Consider the following 25583-nt stretch of genomic DNA (forward strand, 5'->3'; position numbering starts at 1 on the left):
TTTGTCAAAGTATACAAAAACATAAACTGAGGAAAGAACATCCTACTCAATAAATAGTGCTGGGAAAACTGGCAAACTACATATAGAAGGATGAAACTGGATCCTCGTCTCTCACCTTATACAAAAATCAACTCAAGATGGATCAAAGAGTTAAATCTAAGAGCTGAAACCATAAAAATTCTAGAAGATAACATTGGGAAAACTCCTCTAGACATTGGCTTAGGCAAAGAATTTATGACTAAGACCCCAAAAGCAAATGCAACAGAAACAAAAATAAATAAATGGAACCTCATTAAAAAGTTTCTGCACAGCAAGAGAAATAATCAGCAGAGTAAATGCACACCTCACAAATTGAGAGAAAATATTTGCAAACTATGTACTGACAAAAGACTAATATCCATAATGTACAAGGACCTCAAATAAATCAGCAAGAAAAAAACAAATAATCACATCAAAAAGTGGGCAAAGGACATAAATAAATAATTCTCAAAAGAAGATATACAAATGGCCAACAAACATGAAAAAAATCTCAATATCACTAATCGTCAGGGAAATGTAAATTAAAACCACAATGAGATACCACCTTACTCCTGCAAGAATGGCCATAATTAAAAGGTCAAAAAACAATAGATGCTGGTGTGGATGTGGTGAAAAGGAACACTTTTACATTGCTGGTGGGAATGTAAGCTAGTACAACCACTATGGAAAGCAGGTACAGTGACTCCTTAAAGAACTAAAAGTAGAACTACCACTGGATCCAGCAATCCCACTACTTGGTATCTGCCCAAAGGAAAATAAGTCATTATATTTAAAAAACACATGTACACGCATGTTTATAGCAGCACAATTCACAGTTGCAAAGATATGGCACCAACCTAAATGCCCATCAATCGAGTGGATTAAAAAAAATCTCATATATATACAGCATGGAATACTACTCAACCATAAAAAGAAATGAAATAATATATTTTGCAACAACTTGGATGGAGCTGGAGGCCATTATTGTAAGTGACCTAACTCAAGAATGGAAAACCAAATGTTATATATTCTCACTTGTAAATGAGAGCGAAGCTATGAGGACATAAAAGCATAAAAATTATATAATCAACTTTGGGGACTCAGGGAGAAAGGTTGGGAGGAGAGTGAGGAATAAAAGACTACATATTGGGTACAGTGTATGCTACTCGAGTAATGGGTACACTAAAATCTCAGAAATCACCACTAATGAACTTATCATTGTAACCAAAAACCACAGTTACCTAAACTCTATTTAAATAAAAATGAAAAGTAATAAAATTCCATACACTAAGAACTATAAACCTTTTCTGAATGAATGTGAAGACGTTGAAAAAAGTGGAAAGCTATCCAGCATGAAGTAGAATAATTCATATTGTTAAAATGACCACACTACCCACAGCAATCTACAGATTTAATGGAATACCTATCAAAATACCAATGACGTTTTTCACATAAATATAAAAGAAATCGTAAAATTCATGTGGAACTACTAAACACCCCAAATAGCCAAAAATTTCAGAGCAAAAAGAATAATGTAGGAGGCATCATATTACCTGAAATATGCTACAAAGTTCTAGTCACCAAAACAGCATGATACTGGCATAAAAAACAGACACATAGACCAGTTGAGCAGCAAAGAAAACCCAGAAATAAGTTCACACACCTACAGTGGACATTCAACAAGGGTGCCAAGAATATATATTGGGTAAAAGACAGTCTTTAGATAAATTTTGCTGGAATATTGCATCATCACATGCAGAAAATTAAACTATATGCAAAAGTCAAATCAAAATGAATTAAATACTTAAATGTAAAGCCTAAAATGGCAAAGCTACTAGAAGAAAATATAGGGGAAATGTTTCATGACATTTGGCTTGGCAAAGATAATTTTTAAATAACTTCAAAATCATAAGCAGCAAAAATAGAAAAATGAGATTATATCAAATTAAAAAGTTTTTGAACAGCAAAGGAAACTATTAACAGAGTGAAGAGATAACATACAGAATAGGAGAAAATATTAATATTTGCAAACTATCCATCTGAATATATAGTGTATATATCCTGAATATACAGTGAATTTAAACAACTCAACTTTCAAGAAACAATAGAACTTGAAAAATGGACAAAAATCTCGAATTATCAAAAAGACAAAACAAGTGTTAGTGAGGATGTGAAGAGAGGCCACAGCTTATGCATTGTTGGTTAGATTGTTAACTAGCACAACCATTACAGAAAACAGTATAGAGGTTCCTCAAACAATTGAAAACAGAACTACCATTGGATCCAGCAATCCAACTAATGGGTATACATGCAAAGAAAAAGAAATAAATATATCAAAGAGATATCTGAAGTCCTATGTTTATTGCAGCACTATTTCCAAAACCCAAAATGTGGAAACAACCTTAGGTATCCAACAACAAATGAATGGATAAATATAATGTGGTATATATTCACAATGGAATACTATTCAGTCATAAAAAGAATGAAGTGTTGTCTTTTATGAGAACATGTGAACTTGTAGGACATCGTGTTAAGTGAAATAAGCCACACACAGAAAGACAAGTACTACATAATCTCACTCATATGTGGAATCTTAAAAAAAAAAAAAAGGTATCATAGAAGCAGAGCAGAAGAGAGACTAGGGATGAGAAGAGGCTTAGAAGGATTGGGAGAAGTTGGGCAAAGAGTATAAAGTTAAAATTAGCTAGGGGTGGCAGGAGGTATGCCATCAGGTAAGAAGCTGGGATTTAATTGGGAAACCAATTTGAAGCATGTTGAGTGTGGGGAGAATGTAAATTGTGTTAAATTTTAAAAGGCACACCAGGGCTACCATATTGAGGAATTTTTTGTGTGGACAAGCATGGGCACAGGGAGACAAGTGGGAAGGTGCTACAGTAATCCAAAATAAATAGCACTGGACATGGAGAGAGGTGTATATTCTGATGGTATAGGATTTGCTGATGATTTGGACATCACATTTGAAATGGAAGCCTCAAGGATGGCTCCAAAGGTTTTGGCTTGAGATACCAATAGAGCAGGGCTGCCATCTATTAAGATGGGTGAAACCGTGGAAGTACCAGGTCTGTGGGAAAAGTCCAGAGTTTTTTGAAAGTTTCATGCCTCTTAGATGACCAATTTTTTCAAGATGTTGAGAAGAGGGCTGTGTTTCAGGATAGAGGTCCAGGCTGGAGATATAAATTTGTAATAGACCTGCTTATTGATGATTTGCAGGGCCTCAAGGCTGGATGAGATCATCTAGCAAAGAAAGGAGGATGAAGAGGGTCTGAGAATTGAGCCCTGGGCTTCCCCAATTATTTCTGTTGCAGGCTTTCCATTATCTTAAATATAAGTATGTACCACCTCCATTGCAACCAGATTCAACAACACTGCCTCTTTTTTCCTTCATTGAAATTACTTGACAAAGTATCTAACCTGGTTAAGTTCACCTCTCTGCCTACTGTGACCTCACCCCTACATCAGAATGTGCCTAGAGAAATACCATATATTGAATGGTGAAGCTCACTTTCAGTTTGTGATCTCTAACCTCAAGAGAACCCACCCTTAATAATGCCCAGCTATTTTATTACATTTAATAGTCTAGTAATTTTCTCAGGTGACTGTTGCTCTGTTTCTCTTTTTTCCTTAAACAAGTACTCTCCATGTTCACAGGTAGATGATCACTTGCTTATTTCACCTAGAAAACAGGACTCACCAGAGGACTTCCACATCTTCCATCTCCTTGTATCTGTGTCCATCTGCTCTGTTTTCCCTTTACAACTATAGATAAACTGTGCCACTACCTAAGATAAAACCATCCATTGGTGCAGTAAATACTTGACTTTTTAAACTTTCTCAACACCATTGTTCCATTAATTGAATCCACTGTCTCCCACATCACCAGTTTTTCTGACACTGCTGGATCATTTATATCAGGCATACCTATATATAATTATTTCTCTCATATAGAAAGACTCTTGACCTCACCAATTCCTCCAACTACTGCCTAAGCTTTCTGTCTTCAGTACAATAAAAAAACTCTTAAAAATAATCTATATGTGCTACCTCCTTCCTCTCTTCCCAGAATTTTCTTCCTTCCAGAATAGTGCCTGGAACACAGTATGTGCTCACTAATTTTTTTGTTTCAAATAACTAATGAAATTGTCTTATTTATCCAATAAATGTGTATCTAAATCATTTAATACTAATTTATTCTTGTTTTCCCACTATCTAGAAGTATCTTTCATATGATTGCCACTCAATAAATATTTACTGTATAAATAAATCATAAATGCATTAATTTTTAAAGAAACAATCATGGAAAAATTGATAATATACCAAATAAGAAATAAGTCAGTAAGTGCAAAGAGATCTAGGGACCTATTACTGTTAACTATTCAGATCTGTTCAGCAGACATTTACTGAGTATCCCCTATGTGTCAGGCACTATGGTTACAAAAGTGAATGAGCATGGTTCCTGTCCTTTAGGAATTTATAGAAAATCAACACATACTTTTGTTATAATATTTGATATGATTTGGCTCTGCGTTCCCACCCAAATCTCATCTCGAACTGTAATCGCTGTGTGTCGAGGGAGGGATCCAGTAGGTGGTGATTGGACCATGAAGGCAATTTTCCCCATGCTATTCTCAGGATACTGAGTGAGCTCTCACAAGATTTGATGTTTTAAAAGTGGCAGTTTCTCCTGCATTGTCTCTATTGCCGCCTTGTGAAGAAGGTGCCTGCTTCCCCTTCGCCTTCTGCCATGATTGTAAGTTTCCTGAGGACTCTCCAGCCATGTAGAACCGTGAGTCAGTTAAACCTCTTGTTTATAAACTACCCAGTCTCAGGTAGTATCTTTCTTTCTTTTTTTTTTTTGGCGGGGGGGGCGGTTGAAGTCTTGCTCTGTTGCCCTGGCTGAGGCTGGAGTGCAGTGGTGCTCAAGTAGTATCTTTATAGAAGTGTGAAAATGGACTAATACAGAGAATTGGCAAAGTGGGGTACTGATACAAAGATAATCTGAAAATGTGGAAGTGACTTTTGAACTGGTAACGGGCAGACGTTGGAACAGTTTGGAGGCTCAGAAGACAGGCAGACATGGAAAAGTTTGGAACTTCTTAGAGACTTGTATAATTTTGACCAAAATACTGATAGTGATATGGACAATGAAGTCCAGGCTGAGGTGGTCTTAGATGGAGGTGAGGAACTTGGAAACTGGAGTTAAGGTCACTTTTGCTATGCTTTAGCAAAGAAGCTGGTGGCATTTTTCCCCTGACCTAAAGATCTGTGGAACTCTGAACTTGAGAGTTGATTAAGGGTATCTGGCAGAAGAAATTTCTAAACAGCAAAGCATTCAAAAGGTGACCTGGCTTTTCCTGTACGTGTTTTTATGCGCTCTCAAAGAGATAGTTTGAATTGAACTTATGTTTAAAGGGGAAACAAAGCATAAAAGTTTGGAAAATCTGCAGCCTGACCATTTGGTAGAGAAGAAAAACCTACTTTCTGTGGAGAAATTCAAGCCTGCAGAAATTTACCTAAGTAACAAAGATCCAAAAGTTAATTGCCAAGACAACGGGGAAAATGTCTCCAGGGCATTTCAGAGATCTTCAAGGCAGCTGCTCCCATTAAGTCTTGGAGGCCTAGGAAAATAAAACAGTTTTGTGGGCCAGGCCCAGGGCCCAGCTCCTTTGTGCAGCCTCAGGACATGGCACCCTGTGTTCCAGCCACTCCAGCTCCAGCTGGGGCTAAAAGGGACCAAGTCACAGCTTGGGCCATGCTTTAAAGGGTGCAAGCCCCAAGCCTTGATGGTTTCCATGTGGTGTTGAGCCTGCAGGTGCACAGAAGATGAGAGTTGAGCTTTGGGAGCATCTGCCTAGATTTTAGAGGATGTATGGAAATGCCTAGATATCCAGGAAGAAGTCTGCTGCAGGGGCAAAGCCCCTGGAGAACCTCTGCTGGAGCAGTGTGGAGAGGAATTGTGGAGTTGGAGCCCCCACGCAGAGTCCCCACTGAGGCACTGCCTAGTGAAGCTATGTGAAGACAGCCACTGACATCCAGACCCCAGAAAGATAGATCCACTGACAGTTTGCAACATGATCCTGGAAAACCCACAGGCGCTGAATGCCAGCCCATGAAAGCAACTAAAGGGACTGTATACTGCAGAGCCACAGGGGTAGGGATGCCCAAGGCCTTGGGAGCCCACCTTTTGCATTAGCCTGCCAGGGATATGAGACATGGAGTCAAAGGAGATCATTTTGCAGCTTTAAGAGTTAATGATTGCCCTGTTGGATTTTAGACTTGCATGGAGCCTGTGCCCCCTTTGTTTTGTCCAGTTTCTCCCATTTGGAATGGGAATATTTACCCAATGCCTGAACCCCCATTTTATCTTGGAAATAACTAATTTGTTTTTGATTTTACAGGCTCATAGGTAGAACAGACTTATCTTGTCTCAGATGAGACTTTGGACTTGGACTTTTGGGCTAATGCCAGAATGAGTTCAGACATTGGGGGACTGTTGGGAAGGTGTGATTGGTTTCAAAATGGAAAAGGACATGAGATTTGGGCAGTGCCAGGGGAAGAATGATAATGTTTGGCTCTGTGTCCCCACCCAAATCTCCTCTTGAATTGTAAGTCCCACATGTTGAGGGAGAAACCTGGTATGAGGTGATTGGATCATAGGGGCCATTTCCCCCATGCTGTTCTCATGATAGTGATGGAATTCTCATGAGATCTGATGGTTTAAAATTGGCAGTTTCTCCTGCATGCTGTCTCTCTCCTGCCACTTTGTGAAGAAGGTGTCTGCTTCCCCTTCACCTTCCACAATAATTGTAAGTTTCCTGAGGCCTCTCCAGTCACACAGAACTGCAAGTCAATTAAACCTCTTAAGTTTATAAATTACCCAGTCTCAGGTAGTATCTTTATAGCAGTAAGAAAATGGATTACTACAGTATTATAGGATTTTTAGATGCAAGAAACATCCTAGAGATGATAAAAATAAATCATCTTAAAGAATGATTAAAGTTAGTTAATCTAATAAAGAAGAAAAGTGCTTTCCTGGAAAAGTGGAAATAATGGGCAACGGCACAGAGGCATGAAATATGAAGCACACCAGTAGACTCCAAGCAGTTCAATTTTACTAGCACATAGTTGGACAAAGGGAGTGGTGGTAATATAGAAAATGAAAAAAATAGGAGTATGTCATAGAGAGCCTTTCTTGACAGGAGAAGTTGCTGTTCATTGTGTTCATGAATGTAATGGCATGATCAAATTTGTATTTGATGTAGAGTATCTGGACCACTATGCAGAGGGCTTAAAGGAAGCCAGGCTTAGGGTAGGAAAACAAGTCAATTATTATTATAGTAGTCCTCATAGGAACCTAAACCGAGAAAGTAGCAATAGGAATTGCAAAGAGGAAGCTGATTGGAATAATACTTCATAGGAAAATTAGCAGGTCTTGTTGACTGTCTGCATATGCTGGATAAGGGAGAAGAAAGAATCTAGGATGATTAATCGGTTTTATTATTTGAAATGTCAGGGTAGTGGGGCCACTAATTGAAACTGTAAACAAGACAGGACTGATCTGAGGGAAAGTTAACTCAATGTTGGACATGTTAAGTTGGGGAGGCTGGTGGGATATCAACAAAAGGGCTCTGGCAGACAGATGAATATGTAAATCGGAAGCTCAAGAGATGGCAGAACTAGAGATGTACTGCAATGGTCAAAAACCATGAGTTCAAAAGAGATCAAGCCAAGAGAGCATATAAAGAGAAAACTGCAGTGGGAAAAGGAAAGAACAACAATCTTTAACTTTTCTATAGAAAATGGCTTCAGTGAAAGGCTTCTCATTGATTCAGGTTATTGGTCACAGCTAACATAGAGCAAACAATTATAGCACTCCTGTATACTCTGATAGCACACTTTCTTGAATGTAAGAAGATTTTTTTCAACTTGAACGTTTCTGGAATTCAATCACATTTTTAAAGTGATCTCTACCCTTGTCCCCAGAGAAGCTATTATTTAACACATTATGCCTCTTAAAAATTGTGAAAATGCTTCAGGTAGCGGTCTCTAAGAATGAGACTCTGAGAATGATTTACGTACACAAGGTATACTGGAAAATATTTTCAGGGTCACTACATGTCAGGGAAGGGAGGATAGGTAAATCAGTCAGAGGGAAGAGAAGTAAAGTCACTGTTCTGTCACTAGCCAGACCTTGTGGAGCTCTGAAGCTAGGATGATCCTTCAGAATTATGCCAAGTTGGGTGAACTAGACCAGAGCCTTTGTAAACAACCCTACCCAACTCCTGTCAAAGAAACACTGGGTGTTAGCTGCTCTTAGGGAGTGATTGTGATCTTGCACAAAAAGAGTTTGTCCCGGAGAGAACTGTCATCTTAACAAGTAGCAAGCCGCACTCCCAACAACTGGGATAACAAATTCTTCATCTCTGAAAGGATCTATGGACACAGAACAGTGTCCACTACAAATGATATTTAAGAATAAAATGAATACGGCATTTTTTTTCTCAATATGATTAGATCTTAACGTGATCATGAGGTATTAAAAAAATTTGCTCTATCACAACTCATTTCAAATTCACTTTAGTAAAAGGCTGCGTCATTTAGAATTCTGTCCTGTTTGGAATAAAGTGGAGAAACACAATTAATGCTAAGTTTTTTTAAAAATAAAATAGAATTTAAAAAGGTATTCATTACAAAATTCCTAGGGTTTCAATGAAAAATAATTTACCAATGAAACAGTAAAATCATTTGGGTAAGTGCTAATTTACTGAGCACTTAAGAGTCAGAAGAAGATTTACTAGGGAATTAATGGAGTTGAGGCTTCAGAGCTCCTCACCTGCATTTTCTATAGTGAGGAAGTAATAGCCTCAGGCCTGTAGTGGAGGTGTGGGGAGAGTGGTCCTAGCCTGGTCCTCACCTTCTACTTCCTAAAAATCATCCTGGGTTTGCAGCAGATGCTATCAGGAGGCAGGCTGCCAGCATTTCCTTCAATCTATCTACACTTCAATGACAACCTAACCCCAATGGACTTCAGGGAGATTTTGGATCTTACCTTAGTGACCCTAATAATGTAAATGCAAAGCTTTGTGACCACTGTCTCCCAGGCTCTTGGCTACTTTCTACTTCCTCCCCTCATCTCTCACAGAAAGACCTGCCCTGCTCACAAGGATGAAGATGGGGAGTCAAGAGAAGGCTGCCAGGATGGAGCCGCTGCCAAGGCACTGTCCTGTCTGAGACCATGCCAAGTGAGACCCATAACCTAACTTCTCTGAGGCTTCCTTCCAAACAAGAACTTACTGGCCAAAAAGCCATGGAGGAAGTCAGAATGTGGCATTTTCAGTAATACATTATGAATTCAGTAAATGAATACTTCCTAAACCAGTAACGATAAAAAATAAATAAATAACAATCCACTTTGCTAAAGAATGAATTTTCTTTCTATTCTCTTTATAGAAATTATTTAAAACAATTATTTGAAAAAGGAAATCTGAGTGTATGCATCTGAAAATGTATAGGAAATAAAGTATTATAATGAGTCAGGAAATTACTAGTAACAATAATACTTGATGATAACTGGGGTATTTTTCAGACCTTTGCTGCCTATAATTTCCCACTCCAAAGAAATACCTTTAAAATGTTCTAATTAACTAATTTTGAATTCATAGATTGAAATTCATTTTCTTAAAGAGAGCTCAGACACTGTAAAAGCTTAAGGCCCTACAAACCTGGATTCTCTCTTGCCTATGATGTGTTAGGCACTTTGCCAAGCGCTAAATTTGATGCTCACAATGACCCTATGAGGTAGGCACTGTCATTACTGCACTTCACAGACAAGAAAGCTGAGTGACAAATTTAAGGAACGTGTCAAAGGTGACTCACAGAGGACTAGGCAGTGTCAGGATTTGAACATGTGGTCTCACTCCTGGGCTCGTGCTCTTTAAATTCTGGGCGATAATGAAATAGGAAATTTATTATTTTGATGCACCTTGATATGCAGCCTTTCATTTATGATTAAATATTTACTGTTCCCCTCCCCCACCTTTTATTTATTTTTTAATTTTTATTGTTTTGAGATGAACTCTTGCTCTGTTGCCCAGGCTGGAGTGCAATGGCACGATCTCAGCTCACTGCAACTGCTGCCTACTGGGTTCAAGCGATTCTCCTGCCTCAGTCTCCTGAGTAGCTGGGATTACAGGTGCCCACCACCATGCCTGGCTAATTTTTGTATTTTTAGTAGAGACAGGGTTTTGCCATGTTGACCAGATGGGTCTCAAACTCCTGATCTCGTGATCTGCCCACCTCGACCTCCCAGAGTGCTGGGATTACAGGCACAGCTTACTGTGTCCCTTTTTGATTAGGGGGACGTGCTAGGTTCTAAATAATATCACACAGGTCTAAGAGAGTTCCTGCCCCTCCAAATCATAAAGACTAATGAGGAGACCCCAATGGCTGTAACAGTAAGAATAACAAAATACAAAGTTTTTTTAATGTTATGAAGAAATGAAGGAGAAATAATGAATTAAACATTCTGATCTGCCAAGTGGAAGATTGTGATTAATGGTATATAAACATCTGATAAATCTATTCATTCATGGAACATTAGGAAGCTAATGCAATAATATTCTAAAATTTCAACTCAACATAATAGATATATTTGGGGCTATAAATTTTTAAAGTTTAATTTCAGATTTACCAAGTAACAGATGTTTCTTGAGTGCCTATGATGTCACTGGCATTCTGAAGAGCATTTGGTGATTGAATCAAGAAATAAATTTATATCTGGGAAAAATAGCAGAGATTTTATAATCTATCCTTTTTTTCCGTGAGGGAGCTTAGGTCAAAAAATGCACTGCATTTATTCCAAAAGTCATCTCTTTTAAGAAGTTTTTCCTTAAACGACCACAGTCAGATATCAGTTTACCTTTCTCTAAACGCGGCTTAGGCTTTGTTGCTCTTTTATGACTCTTGTTCTTTAGTTGTGCACTTATTTCATACATACTGAGATCATGAGCTCTTCAACCTTTTTAAAAAAATTATCAATTACATTTTTTTTTTTTTTTTTTTTTTTGAGACGGAGTCTCGCTCTGTCGCCCAGGCTGGAGTGCAGTGGCCAGATCTCAGCTCACTGCAAGCTCCGCCTCCCGGGTTTACGCCATTCTCCTGCCTCAGCCTCACGGGTAGCTGGGACTACAGGCGCCCGCCACCTCGCCCGGCTAGTTTTTTGTATTTTTTAGTAGAGACGGGGTTTCACCGTGTTAGCCAGGATGGTCTCGATCTCCTGACCTTGTGATCCGCCCGTCTCAGCCTCCCAAAGAGCTGGGATTACAGGCTTGAGCCACTGCGCCCGGCCTATCAATTACATCTTTAACATCTAAAAACTATGTGCCTGCTCCTCAGAAAAATGAATATAAGCACATATCCAAACTTTAGATAAAATCCTCTGAAGTTAAAACATAGAATTCTCTATGGGGGTCTTAGGACCTCAAATAGAGGCTCTCTCTTTTGGAATACTGACTCTATTAAGTGATTGTCTGTATATCTCCTATAGTGTATAACATTGCAATGTACATTATAGAAGTTTAATAAATGTCCATTGATTTGAATTATCCAATGACTAAGTAGCAGCCAAGAGGAAATACAAATCAGCCTTATAATTCACCACTTGGTTTTGTCTTACACTATTTCATGACCTCTTTGTTAACGAAAAGAAAAAGACATAATGACTGCCACTGTAGGCTCAGTTTTATAGAGGAGATACAATAAATATTAAACCACAAACTCAGTATACTACTTGGTTATGACTCTACATGAAATAAAAATTCATGTTTAGGTGAGGACAGCATCTGTAACATAGAAGTCACTCAATAAACATTTGTTGAGTTATTGTGAATATATGAAAAAATGAATAATAATACTGAATAAACACTGCTGCAAATGGAGAAGGTCTTGGAATGGTTGGTAATTGAGGTCAGTTTTGAAGAGTGGATAAAGTTTGAATAGAAAGAAGGAGGATATTCCAAGCTAATATAGGCCTAGCATAGATAATAATAGCAAGTATGAGAAAACCTAAGAGGTGCCACTGAATGAAAAGTATTGAAGGAAGTCAAAGGAAATACATGTGGACAGGCAGCTTGAAGCCGGATTGCATGCGTCCTTCAAAGCCAGTCTGAGGAATCTGAGATGATTTGCTCGGCAATGGGATATCACTTTAGATTCTTAGACAGTGATGCTGCCTAATAATTATACTTGACAGGGATTAGTCGGTAATTAAATGCATAACTGAAGAGAAAAAAAAATTTACACATTACTTTTTAACATCAGCTAGTATGAAAACTCAGAACAGTCGTTTACCTGTTAGATAAACTAAGAGCCTAATCTGATAAATGGCCCTTCTACTTGAATAAATCCGTTTACAATTCCTGGTCATCAGTGGTGATTCCTTTAACAGAAAAAAAAAGACTATTGAGTACTGAAGAGTGAGAATTTGTAGTTGATTACATGCTAAACTTCTGTGTTAATTTTTAGCTGTCTGGGTACAGGCTGGGTCATAATTAGTTGAGGTCATAGCATGACATCTCCCAGCTTCTCCAACACATATCCCCAACAGGGGCTTTCACCTGCACTGTAGCACTCTTTCTTATTGTTGCTTCCATAAGTGTATTTTTGGGGAAGAAAATCCTGCTATGTATCAAGTATTCATATTGTGTCTACATTTCAGTCTACTAACGCTAGTCATTAATCTCTCTACAAATCCATTTGCAGTATGTTTGGGTTATAAATCCCTTTAGAATCCTTGCTATAGATAACAGTAGATGTGAGCAATGCCATTTTCCCCCAGAACATCTGTACTGCTCTCTCTCCAACCTAAAGCTCTTTTCTGTATCTTTAACATCATCTTCTCCATCTTCAAATAACTGTTACTCTAATAATAATGTGAAATTACACTTGAGAATGTTTTCCTAGTATATGGACAAGATAAAAGTGAGCTAAAAGTTATTAAATGACTTGTTCCAGGTTCCCACAGTGCAGTTACTAGAACAACCAAGAGAAGACACTGTCCACTATTGGTTTTTTTCTTTCTTTCTTTCTTTTTTTTTTTTTTTCCAGAGATGGAATCTCGCTCCGTCACTCAGGCTGGAATGCAGTGGCCTGATCTTGGCTCACTGCAACCCCCGCCTCCCGGGGTCAAGCAATTCTCCTGCCTCAGCCTTCCAAGGAGCTGGGACTACAGGCACACGCTGCAATGCCAGGCTGATTTTTTGTATTTTAGTAGAGACAGGGTTTCACCGTGTTGCCCAGGCTGGTCTCGAACTCCTGAACTCGGGCAATCCACCCACCCTGCCCTCTCAAAGTGCTAGGATTACAGCATGAGCCACCACACTTGGTCTGTTGTTTTTTGTTTGTTTGCTTTTGTTTTTGAGATGGAGTCTCGCTCTGTCACCAGGCTGGAGTGCAGTGGCATGATCTCAGCTCACTGCAACCGCTGCCTCCCGGGTTCAAGCGATTCTCCTGCCTTAGCCTCCTGAGTAGCTAGGAATACAGGCACACGCCACCACGCCAGGCTAATTTTTGTATTTTTAGTAGAAACAGGGTTTCACCACGTTGGCCATGATGGTCTCAATCTCTTGACCTCGTGATCTGCCTGCCTCAGCCTCCCAAAGTGTTGGGATTACAGGCGTGAGCCACCACACCCAGTCCCTATTGTTTTTATTATACCACATTGTCTCTCATCGTTCCCCAACTCCCCGGAGAAGGTGCCAATGTTGGCTTTCCATTGTGTGTGTCTGTGTACACAGGTATGTACACGTGTGCACGTGCCACTGAAAGAACAAAAGAGAAAAAAGTCTCCGTTCTTACAGAGTTGACACATTTTTAAATATGACTATATATATTACTTATGTGTGTTATGGACATGCAGAGGTAAGTTGTAGTGACTTTCTGACAGACATATTCTAGCTAGTACTTTATTTTTTAAATAATTTTGGTCAAAAGGTTTATGTAACTCTAGGTAAAGTTATTTATGAGATTCAATTATCACTATTTCCCACTCAGCAAATAAAATTCACAGTTAGACATAATTAAGTAAAATTTTCCTAGTATTCAAATTTTCTTTCAACAATTACAAATTTTAATTTAAGGAGAGGGAGATATTTATGCAGAGAACAAAGCTGAATATTTATGTATTAATCATTTATATGTGAATTTAATGGTGATACGTATCTTGTTAACTCTAAACAAATGTTTAGAAAAAAGATCACAGTTTAGAATAAACAATTTTTGAAGGGAGACAGGTACACTACAAAAACAAAAGCTTACGTTAATGATCTCTATAGTAGAGTATACTAGTTCAAAAGTTGCATCTAATGTTTACTTCTAATCAAAAACATTAAACAATTGTTTAGAAACATCACTTCCCAGCAGAAATTACTTCAACCTGAGCTATAAGTTTGTGAATTAAAAGTCCACAGTATACTGCCAAAAGAAAATAATGATTCTTTGCCTTAGGAACAACAAAGTGGGTCATTTAATGTCTATGAGTTATATACAACCAACGGAGAGAATAAACTTTCTGCACCAACAACCACTTAGTCAAGCCAATTAACGACTTGACTTGAGTATCTGAAGAGATACTGTGGGTTATTAACGGAAAAGAAAGAGAGTCTTATAATAGGGTAAAAAGGCCTTGCAAAATAATTGCCTTCGGGAAAAAATGTTTTCTCAGTTTTCCAGTAGAAATATATGAAACATAAATTATATGGGAATGAAAATTTGTTAACAATCCTGTTATTTCACTTTAAATTCCCTCAGGTACCCATTATCATGCTAGAACTGAATATTTACATCACGCAAACAACATTATCAGAAAGGAAGATGAAAGAAATTGTTTTCCCACTCATAGCATTCTAGCACCTGTGCTACCATGAGGCATCAAGACACAGTGAAGCAGGCTGTCTGGACTGCCACTTACCCTCTTATTTATTTATTTTTAAATTAATAATGCATGTGAAGAAATACATGTATAGTTTAGAATCCCTTTGGACACCGAGAAAGCTGTTTTCAGGCAAAGCAAAAGATTACTATGACTTCTATTACCCTTTAAAAAAAAAGTCATATCTTTTCTTTCTTTCTTTCTTTTTTTTTTTTTACACAGGTTAATTAAACATACCAACTCATAAGAAAAGAAAAAAGAAGGAAAGAAATTGTGTTTCACAGTGCATCTCATATAAGAGATCAGAGCAAGAATCAAAAGATGTTCTGTGAGAAGAAAAATGTACAATAATGGAAGACAGGCACTCTCTCAGACTGTACTCAATTAAGGTAAAAGAGGACCATTAATAAGTCTCAGAACTACAGAGAGAATATAAATGCATACTGGCTGGGCTGAATATATAGACATCAGCAGGTAAGGATACAAAGCCAGGATGACATGGCCACAAGATATAAGTGGAGAACAAGAAGTTTTAATAAGGAAGAACTGGCACTGAAGCATGTTCATTGCAATACAAATCTCTCAAAAATGTATAATTAATATTTATTGAGGACTCCTTGGTGTGAAGTACTTCTTAGGAGCTATACCTAGGATAATGAAAGAGGTGAATTATTGAACATAAAGAACATTTTGACCTTGATGTCGCAAATATCCTAGGAAAACACCCAAAGAACTTGGTTCTAGTGTACAGTAAAGATGGGTTGAACAAGACTAGTGAGCCCCAAAAGGGAGGCTTGTGGGAGAGATGTTCTGTAGGAAGAAAGTGATAAAATGAAGGATAGTGTTTGTTTTAACTCAGAGCTGCACTTGCCAAATACAAAAGACAAGCGCAGCTCTGAGTGAAAACTAACACCCAGGTTCTGAGCTTTTAATAGCACACAGGATGGCAACCCATAAAGACGATTTCTGATCAAATTTTATGGAACTTTATAGCCAAGTCATAAAGCCATCTCCATGAAGGAAGCTTTACAACAGGGCTTTCCATCAAGAGTTCGACAGAAACAGAACCATTGGAAAAGTCTCTGATACTCAAACAAAAAAATGAAAACAGTGATACAATATTCATTCAGTAGAATGAAGCGCATAAAACACAGGGGATAGCTCACTTCTGGACATGGTATTGGTGGCATTTGCCTTCCTGCCTCTCACAAACAGAGTCACACTTTCCCTCCAGCTATAATAAAATACTGCTATCAAGCTAGATAATCAGCGCATTGGCTTCCAAAGCACATGGAATCGGTAGTTTCCCTATCAGAATCCTACAGCTTTATGAAGCCACGTACTGACAGGATGGCAATGTAAAAAGAAAATAAAACCAAAAGAAAAACAGATAAACAGCTGTTTTCCCCTGCATTAAAGCATCATTGCTAACTCTTTTTGTTCTCTATGTACTGAATGACGACATGAATAGTTTTGTTGTTTTGGTTGCTGTTTTCCAAACTTTATTACCAGAAAAATCATTCTCTATGTGCATGTTGCTCATAATGTCCTCCCTTCTAGGAAGAGAAGTTATAGCTCATCCTTCATTTCTAATTTAACTGTTCATTTAATTTTCTTTAACACTTTAAAATATGTGAATGCTTTGACTTGTAAAAACCAGACCATCAATTTGGGGGAGAATCCATCAAAATGATAACATCAGTGTTTCATGCAATATATTTCACAAAGAAAGGCAAAACTAACTTTTCTAAGACATTGTGTAGCCATGTTGGCCATAGTCTGCAATCATCATGTCTGTTTTTTAATATTTTGGTCATGTAACCTAGACAGCAGAAATAATCATATCTCATTTAAAGTAAGCACAATCATGCATGAATTATGACAAAATAACATTCAAAATAAAATATATTTCTGGTTAAATAAAAGAAAGAGAATAAAAGGAACACCTTTGAGAACACAAGCATATACAAAAAATTGAAACCAAAGAAAGAATTTTATTGTGTAAAGAAGGAAAGACAATCTTATAACTTGATTAAGTATGATAAGCCCCATGTGTATTCAAATTAATTTTACTATAATATTTACACATATTGACTTGTAAAATGTTTCCATGTCTTTATGAGATCCAGAGAACAAGTTTTTTAGCGGTCAAACTAAAATAAATTAAATATTTCCAGCCTCTTGGATACTAAGCAAAGTATATCACAGCAGATGTCATTTAAAATAATAGAATTGTGGAACTGTTTGCTTATTTTTATAATGGAGAATAATGAGGTCCAGCTGTATCTAATGACTTGTCCCAAATTACTTAGTCATTGAGTAAATAAAAGTTGGACTTTGTTTCATACACAATCCATACTGCTCCTCATACCACTGAGCTAGTTATAATCTGGGAGGCTGTCTCTGGCCTGGTGAGTCATGAGGAAAAAGAAGACTGTGTCATTTTCTGAATGGAGGCAAGCAAACAAGATTCAAAAGCTGTTAACAAAGAAATTAATAGTTATCTCAAAATATGTTACACTTAACAGCCTAAGAAATATATGGCATATATTTGTTTATGTTATTTAAAATCACTGAGGCCAGGCGCGGGGACTCACACCTGTAATCCCAACACTTTGGGAGGCCAAGGCGGGTGGATCACAACATCAAGAGATCGAGGCCATCCTGGTCAATATGGAGAAACCCCATCTCTACTAAAAAGACAAATATTAACTGGGCGTGGTGGTGGGCACCTGTAGTCCCAGCTACTCAAGAGGCTGAGGCAGGAGAATTGCCTGAACCCAGGAGGCAGAGGTTGCAGTGAGCCGAGATCATGCCATTGCACTCCAGCCTGGTGACAGAGCGAGACTCTGTCTAAAAAAAAAAAGAAAAAAAAACAACGAAATCACACATTTGCTTTTTTTTTTTTCTATTGTGTGCACCAGATCAAATATTCCACTTCATAAAAATCCATGGGGTCCCTAGTTAAATGATAGCTTTGTATGATCAAGTAAGGGATTTCTCTTGATTGGTTTTGTATCTTTTGCAGTTCTCTTAGCACATTATGGTCACTCAACTCAATCACCTCTGGAAAGGATTTAACTAAACAGAAAAAAATATATATGACTACAAATTTCCATAAGAAACTGCAGTGAACCTGACTCTTAGTTAACCAAGTTTTTAAAGTATGTTCATAAGGTAAGCAGAAGGGAGAAAGGGTAGAAAGTAGAAATCAAAGCTTGTAATAAAATAGTGCAGACTAAACAAACACACACAAGTGCAAATCACAGAAATATAAGGTGCATAACAAAACCTAATGTATGCATTTCTGACCATCTGGATCTCCTATTTTACAGGACCAGTGTGTACGTAAAACTGTGCTGGAGACCTCTGAGGCAATACATTTAGAGCACTATATGGAACCAACATAGCCTGGCTATATAGGACTAAGACTGGTTTCCATATCACCACAGATAAAATTAGGCCCTCTGATGAATGTGGTATAGAAAAAAGCTCTGAAGTTCAACCAAACCCAGGCTTGACCTCTAACTCTGCCAATTTCTGTTTTGAGCAATATGATATGGTAAGCAGAATTATGCCCCTTCTCCCCCAGAATATCTCACACTAACTGTGCATGTGACAACGTATCACTCCTGTGACTGTTTCATGTTACAAGGCATAGTTAACCTTAACATAGAGAGATTTTATGTAGAAGGGGTGACTAATGTAATCACACAAGCCCTTAAAAGCAGAGAACTTTATCTGGCTGGTAGGAGAAGGGAAACCCAGAAAGACTCAAATCATAAGAAGGTTTCAACATGCCATTGCTGGTTTGAAACGAGTGAGCCACACGAGCAGACGCACAGGTGGCTTCCCAGAGTGGTGAGCAGCCCCTGTTGACAGCCAGCAAGAAAACTGGCACCTCACTCCTACAACTGCAAGTACAGCTGATCCTTGAACAACTCAGGTTGGGGCACTGATCCCTGGCAAAGTCAAAAATCTACCTATAAATTTTGACTCCCCCAAAACTAATAGCCTCCTGTCGACCAGAGCCTTATTGATAACACAGCCAATTAACACATATTTTGAACGTATTTCATATGTAGTAGATACTGTATTCTTACAATAAAGCAAGCTGTAGAAAAAATTATGATTAAGAAAGCTTTGTATGATCAAGTAAGGGATTTTTTAAATTTTCTTTCTTAAGAAAGTCATAAGAGAAAACATAATTACTATTCATGAAGTAGAAGTGGATCATCATAAAGGTCTTCATCCTCATTGTCTTCAAACTGAGTAAGCTGAGGAGGAAAAGGAGAGGTTGGTCTTGCTGTCTCAGGTGGCAGAGGCAGAAGAAGTGGAGGAGGTGGAAGGGGAGAAAGGAGAGGCAGGCACACCTGGTGTAACTTCGAGGAAAGTCATTGTAACTTCTGAGTCTTTTGCTTTTTCATTTCTTTAAAAATATTTCTATGTGGTAGCATCTTTCTTCCACTGTTCACTTTAGTTTCAGTGCCTGTATCATAGAAGGGTCCATGTCATGAAAGAAGTTGAAAGCAGTCTTGAATAACAATAACCCTTCTGCCAGATTGTCTAATGTCAATTTGTTTTCTGGCACTGCTTCATTTATAATATGTCTTCTTCCTCATAGTGTGGCACTGGTACAAAAGCATTCATCTCCATTAAGTTGTCTTTTGTTAATTCCTCTCATGTGGTTTCTATTAGCTCTTGAATTTCCCCAAGATCCATATCCTGAAATCCTTTACGCCATCTTTTTTTTTTTTTTTTTTTTTTCCATACCTACAATCTCATCCATAACTTCCTTGATTGGCCCCATCATAAATCCTGTGAAGTCATGCACAACATATGGACAGTTTTCTCCAGTAGGAATTTATTGCTTTGGGCTAGTGGCCTTCACAGCTTTTTCAATAACAATGACATTTTCAATGGCGTAATCCTTCCAGACTTTCATGGTGTCCTTTCTATCAGGGCTGTCTTTCATGTCACTGACAATCACTTCCATGAAGTACCATGTGTAATGCGTTTAAAGTCCTTGTGACCTCTTGATCTAGAGAATGAATTAGAGAAGTTGTGTTTGGGATCAAGTAGACAACTTAGACACCTTCGATCTTGAATTCATGGAGTTCTGGGTGGCCAAGGGAATTGTCCAAAATCAAAAGAATTTTACTTGCAAGGTACCTCCTGACTTTAGAGACAAAGCGCTGATAAAACAAATGCAGAATAAGGCTTCTCATTGTCCAGGTCTTCTTGTAAAAGCAAAAGACTGGCAACTGGTGTTTATCTTTTCCCTTCAAGGCCTTGGATTAGCAGCTTTATAGATGAGGGCGGTGTTGATCATAAACCTGACTACATTTGTACAAAACAGTAGAGTTAGCCTATCCCTTGCTGCCTTAATTCCTGGTGCTGGCTTCTATTTTTTACTAACAAATGTCTTCTGTGGCTTTTTTTTCCCAGAGTAGACACTTTTGTCTGTATTAAAAACCTGTTAAGGCAGATATCATTTCTATTTAATTATTGTTTAATGGTGTCTAGGCAACTAGTATGCTGTCTCTTGGTCTATAGCTATGGCTTTCTCATAGCAATCCTGTACCCACATAAAAGCTACATTTTCGATACGAAATACAAAGGTATTTCACAAAATGTGCAAGGTTTTTGCACCTGCTGTTGTAGCTGCAGCTACAGCTTCAGGAATTTCCTTTTCCTAGGATGGATTCATGTATCTTGAAATGATGGGCAATCAAAGTGGCAGTCCTCGTTTTATGGTACATCTCAAGCAATCCAACTTTTTCTTGTAATGTCATGACTTTTCTGTTTCTTGGAAGCACTTCCAGCATCACTAGTGACACTTCTTATGGGTGTTATTCAAGGTTTATGGTAGTACACTAAACACTATGACAAATACTCGAAAACTGCAAGAGGTAACTTTTTACTTCAGTATGCAATTTACTGGAAATAAACTGCTCACACAGGTTGATTAGCATCACAGGGCATTTTATGCAGAGACTCACAGCACTGGAGTTCACCTCAATACCAACAGGAGGGGGTTACAAAATGATTACAGTAGCTTAGTATGTTCCACAATTAATTTTATGCCTCCTTATATTTGTTTACATTTCTGTCAACTCTAAGTGCTTATATGTGTAAGTTCTGATACATTTTAACTTTTAATAATAGATTTGTGTATTTTTTTGGTAGTTAATGATAAAATAGACTAGTATCTCCAGACTAGTTAGTGTCACACTTAACTTTTTCCGAATTTTTTCAGCATTTCTAGCCTACACTGTTCATCTTTTATTTTTTTCAAATTGTCTCAAATATCCAAAAGAATTCCAATATAATTATTTTAAAAATATGGGTATAAGTGAGCCTGTGCAGCTGAAACCCATGTTGTTCGAGGTTCAGTTATAATTTAATTCTGCCACCAACCTGAATGAGCTTGATAATGAATTCTTTCCAGCTGTCAACTAAGAGCCCAGCACGGCTGACACCTTGATTTCTACCTTCAGAGACCCTAAGTAGAACATCCAGTCCAGCTTGCTTGGCCTTCTGATCTAGAGAACCACGATATAAGTCATGGTGTTATTTTAATTCTCTAAGTTTGTGGTGATTTGTTACATAGCAATAGAAAACTAATACATGGGGCAATTTATTTAACTTCCAGAGCTGCTGAAAAACAGAGATAATAATACAAATCATAAACACATTTTAGGAGGCACATTGCATACATACTGCATACATAATCTTGTATGTAATGTGCCTAGCACACTATTTAGCATACAGTAATAAATTAATATGCTGTTACTGTACCTTTAAATTCTTTATTTTATGAAACTTCAGAGATTTTTTATTTCATTTTTTATTTTTTTGAGACTAAGTCTTCTCTGTCACCCAGGCTGGAGTGCAGTGGCGTGATCTTGGCTCACTGCAACTTCCACCTCCCGGGTTCAAGCAATGCTCCTGCTTCAGCCTCCTGAGTAGCTGGGATTACAGGCAGGTGCCACCACACCTGGCTAATTTTTGTATTGACACATTTTATATTTCTGATATTCTCTGCAAAATTGTTAGGGTATTACTTCTACCTGGGTTTCCCTGTACCTTGAACAGACTTACAGGTTTGCTTAAATTAAAATTAAGTCTCATGTGAGATACCACACAAATAATCAAATGACCCCACAAAGCACACAGAAAGTTCAGTCTGGTTGGTCTGTATTTGCATCCTATACATGCTACACTTCAGTTGAGAATGAACCAAAAGTCAAATCCCCACTTCCCAAAATTTCCTTAAATATCCTTAAAATATCCTTAGATATCCTTAAAAATTATGGAATCCTAGTAAGCATACAAAAGCACAAGGGCTCTAGGCTGTGGTTCATTATTTCAATAAAGATCAACTGAAGAGTTACCTGAAATTCCTGCAAATTTAACACTTTAATATCAACTTTGGCTGAACTTTCTAAATATCAAGACCCAGACAAAATAGATCAAATGCTATGAATGATCAAATGCTGTGAATGTTCAATTTGCTTACATTGTTTAGCTGGCCCAAATAATTCATAGTTATCAAAGTACAAATATGCGTTGAGTGAAAAGAGCAGATCATTAATTATGCTGGAATATTAGAAATGGTATAAAAAACTAGAATGTTTGTTTTTAGAGGAAGCAAACCATATAATGAAATTAAAAAGAGAATGAAATCTATGCTACTGCTGTCAGAATGAATAAAGTAGTTTATATGTATGATATAAATGGACAAAAATTAAGGAAAGGTGGCAACTACAGAAGGTGAGTTGAAATATATTGTCAGATAGTATAAATACATTACTTCATGTGTGTTCCAAGAGGCAGATACAGTCAAATAACTTGTATCTAATAGCCGAGCCCTCTGAGAACAGTGGGGCAATGAGGTCATTATTGTTTCAGAGGGTGAAAGGAAGCTGTAGAAAATTTTAAGAAGCAGAAAGATACAGGCAAAGTAGGTAGGATAGTGATGAGTAAGATACCAAAGGCATAATTGAGGTATTTGATTTGGGTGACCTTAATTCCCATAGTAATTTGCTAGGGAACCACAAAATAAAAGTAACAAGAAAAATCATATCTTTGATTATATAAAGAACCATTTAATGAGAGACTATGTAGACACTTACAAAGCGTAATGTTTGATTTGTTGTACACAATGAAATGATAGATCATTGTATGCTTTTTCTATTTCAGTGCCGAACAACTATGAGTCCTGATTCAAAAAAGAGATTTTCTGTTGTATTTTTATCTGAATGAAAATGCACAAAGTGGGAGATTTTATTACGGTCTACCCCAAATTCATTCATTTAACAAATACCAATTGCCCACTACAATGTTCTAACTGCTGTGCTAAGAAGTGAAGGTATAAACATGTTCAAGGTCAGCATCATGACTGTCCTCATTGAGCTCATAGTCTAGTGGGAAGAAAGAAAAGTCCACAGCAGCTAGATGATAATGGGAGGCATTAGAGGAGGGCGCTATGCAAACATGCAAGAGAGGTGCCTGGCCAGAAGACTGGAGGAAGTGACATGGAAACTGGGACTTACAGGGTAGGGAGACACTCATCAAAAGAATAGTAGGGTGTGTTTCAACCTGAGAGGGCAACATATGTATAAGTTAAAAGATAAGATATTGTCTTGTATTTTCAAGAAAATGAAAGGCATTCCTATAGCTAGAGTCTGTGATCAACATACATCATTGGCTATAAACTGGTATATTTTTCTTTGTTATAACTGCTTTTATGTATTTAAAGTCTACAGTTCATCTGGAGACTGAATATTTTTCAAAGTAGGATTTTTGCAACTGTCAAAAGTTTGGAATACCCTTATTTCACCAAAATGGACAAGTTTGTGTTTTCTGCTTTAGCACACATACCCTCAAAATAGAGTGGAATGTAAATCATAAATTCACTGAGACTTCACAACAACAAAAATAAATCAATGCAGCAACGTAATAGTTTGTGGTGAGACATTGGAAAAGTAAGGCTATCTAGTTAGAAATGATATTGAAACTACTAGATTAAAATAAAAAGAAAACACAGTCACACTTCACCCCAACTCCATGCTCTGTAACCATTGGTTATATACTTAGACAAGAGGAAAACTGACTTAAAATATTTATCTTCTTGTTATGGAGGAATAAAAGTGACAGATATTAAGCAGTAAAGTAAAAATGTGCCTCTTATTGCTAAAAAATTGACGATAGTGTAATAATAAAGTAGCAAGAATTAAGAACCTTCAAACTACTAGATTTTTTCACAGACAGACAAATCCTTCACTCATAACCTATTGGTTAGAAGTTGCTGCAATTTCTTTAATTATGAACAACAATGACGGAATGAACTATATAGGAGAACTCAAACTGTGCCTTTTCATACTATTATTTCCTTGCTAGCAATGATGATTGAAATACAAAAAAAAATAAGTACAACTGTTAGCCACTGTACACAGAAAAATAGATTACTTACACTTTACCAAATGGGAAATAAAAACCTGTCATGTGTATATGTGGTACATAGTTGCAAAGATGGCCACAACAGCCTCTTCCATCCCATGTGCCCTTCTGCAATGTGAATTTGCCACTTCTTCCATTGAAAGGTGGAGTCTATCTTCCCTCCCCTTAAATCTGGGCTGGCTATGATTTATGTCCTAGCTATGATTTATGTCCTATGTCTTTATAACTAGCTATGACCAACAGGATATGGCAAAAATAATGTGTGACTTCCAACTCTAGGTCCCAAGAGGCCTTGCCATTCTGTTTGTTACATCTTTGACTGTTTCTGCTGTCATGTAAGAAAATCCAGCTGGACTACCTAATGAAGAAACTGCATGATGAAAGCAGCTCACACAACAGCCATCACCAAGGCACCAGGCAGGTGAGTGAGGAGATCTCAAATGAGCCCAAAAAAGACAGGGAGAAAATCAGTCAGTTAACCAGCAAAATAATGAGAAATAATAAAGTGTTGTGATTTTAAGACACTAAATTTTACATGGTTTATCACACCACATGTAACTGATTTACTATAAAATATTAAATCAAGAGATTCAGAAAACATGAGTTAGTAATCTCTTATCCAGAAATCCTTCAGTCAATAATATGTCATCTAACATTCTATAGCATTTTGTAGTACTTTTCACAATTTCATTTTCCCCCATAGATAATCCTCTGAGTTATGCATTATTATTATTATTATCTGGACTTATAGAGGAGGAAAAGAAAGCTAATGGTTTACCTAACTAATAAGTGTTCCCACAAAATATGAGCTTCCTCATTAGTCTATGAGCTTCTTTAGGTAAGGGTTATATTACTCATCTTTCTGTCTCTAGTATATACAATAAGATTAGCATATAGAAGGCTATTTCTATATGAAATGATGGGTGAATGGTTAGACAGATGGATGAGTGGATAGATAAATGAGTCTGCTCCTTCTTCTGCCATTTTAAACGTTTAAGACAACTGTGATATACACCCCATTGTGCAATGCATACATGAGGTCAGACCCTCCAAGGTCTTTCTTCTCCATACTAGTTGTTTTAGCTATTTTTCACTTGAATTAGTACTTAGATATGTTACATTCCTGGTTATGTCTTTCCACATAAGCTCCAATTTG

The 25583-nt window shown here is 37.5% G+C and overlaps 1 protein-coding gene across 7 annotated transcripts in view; it reads right to left on the reverse strand.

The window, feature by feature from the left end:
• Nucleotides 1-25583, reverse strand: part of IL15 (interleukin 15) — a 98705-nt gene that overhangs the window by 35606 nt on the left and 37516 nt on the right. Inside the window, exon 3 of one of the 7 annotated variants that reach the window (XM_021938818.2) lies at nucleotides 11292-12472. The exons of the other annotated variants lie outside the window; for them this stretch is intronic. The gene's annotated coding sequence lies outside the window, so the exon portion shown is untranslated. Of the gene's footprint in view, nucleotides 1-11291; nucleotides 12473-25583 lie in introns of those variants that run through there. 7 annotated transcript variants of the gene reach the window in all.

The sequence above is a fragment of the Papio anubis genome, chromosome 3, assembly GCF_008728515.1.
Source record: "Papio anubis isolate 15944 chromosome 3, Panubis1.0, whole genome shotgun sequence".
Classification (NCBI taxonomy): Eukaryota; Metazoa; Chordata; class Mammalia; order Primates; family Cercopithecidae; genus Papio; species Papio anubis.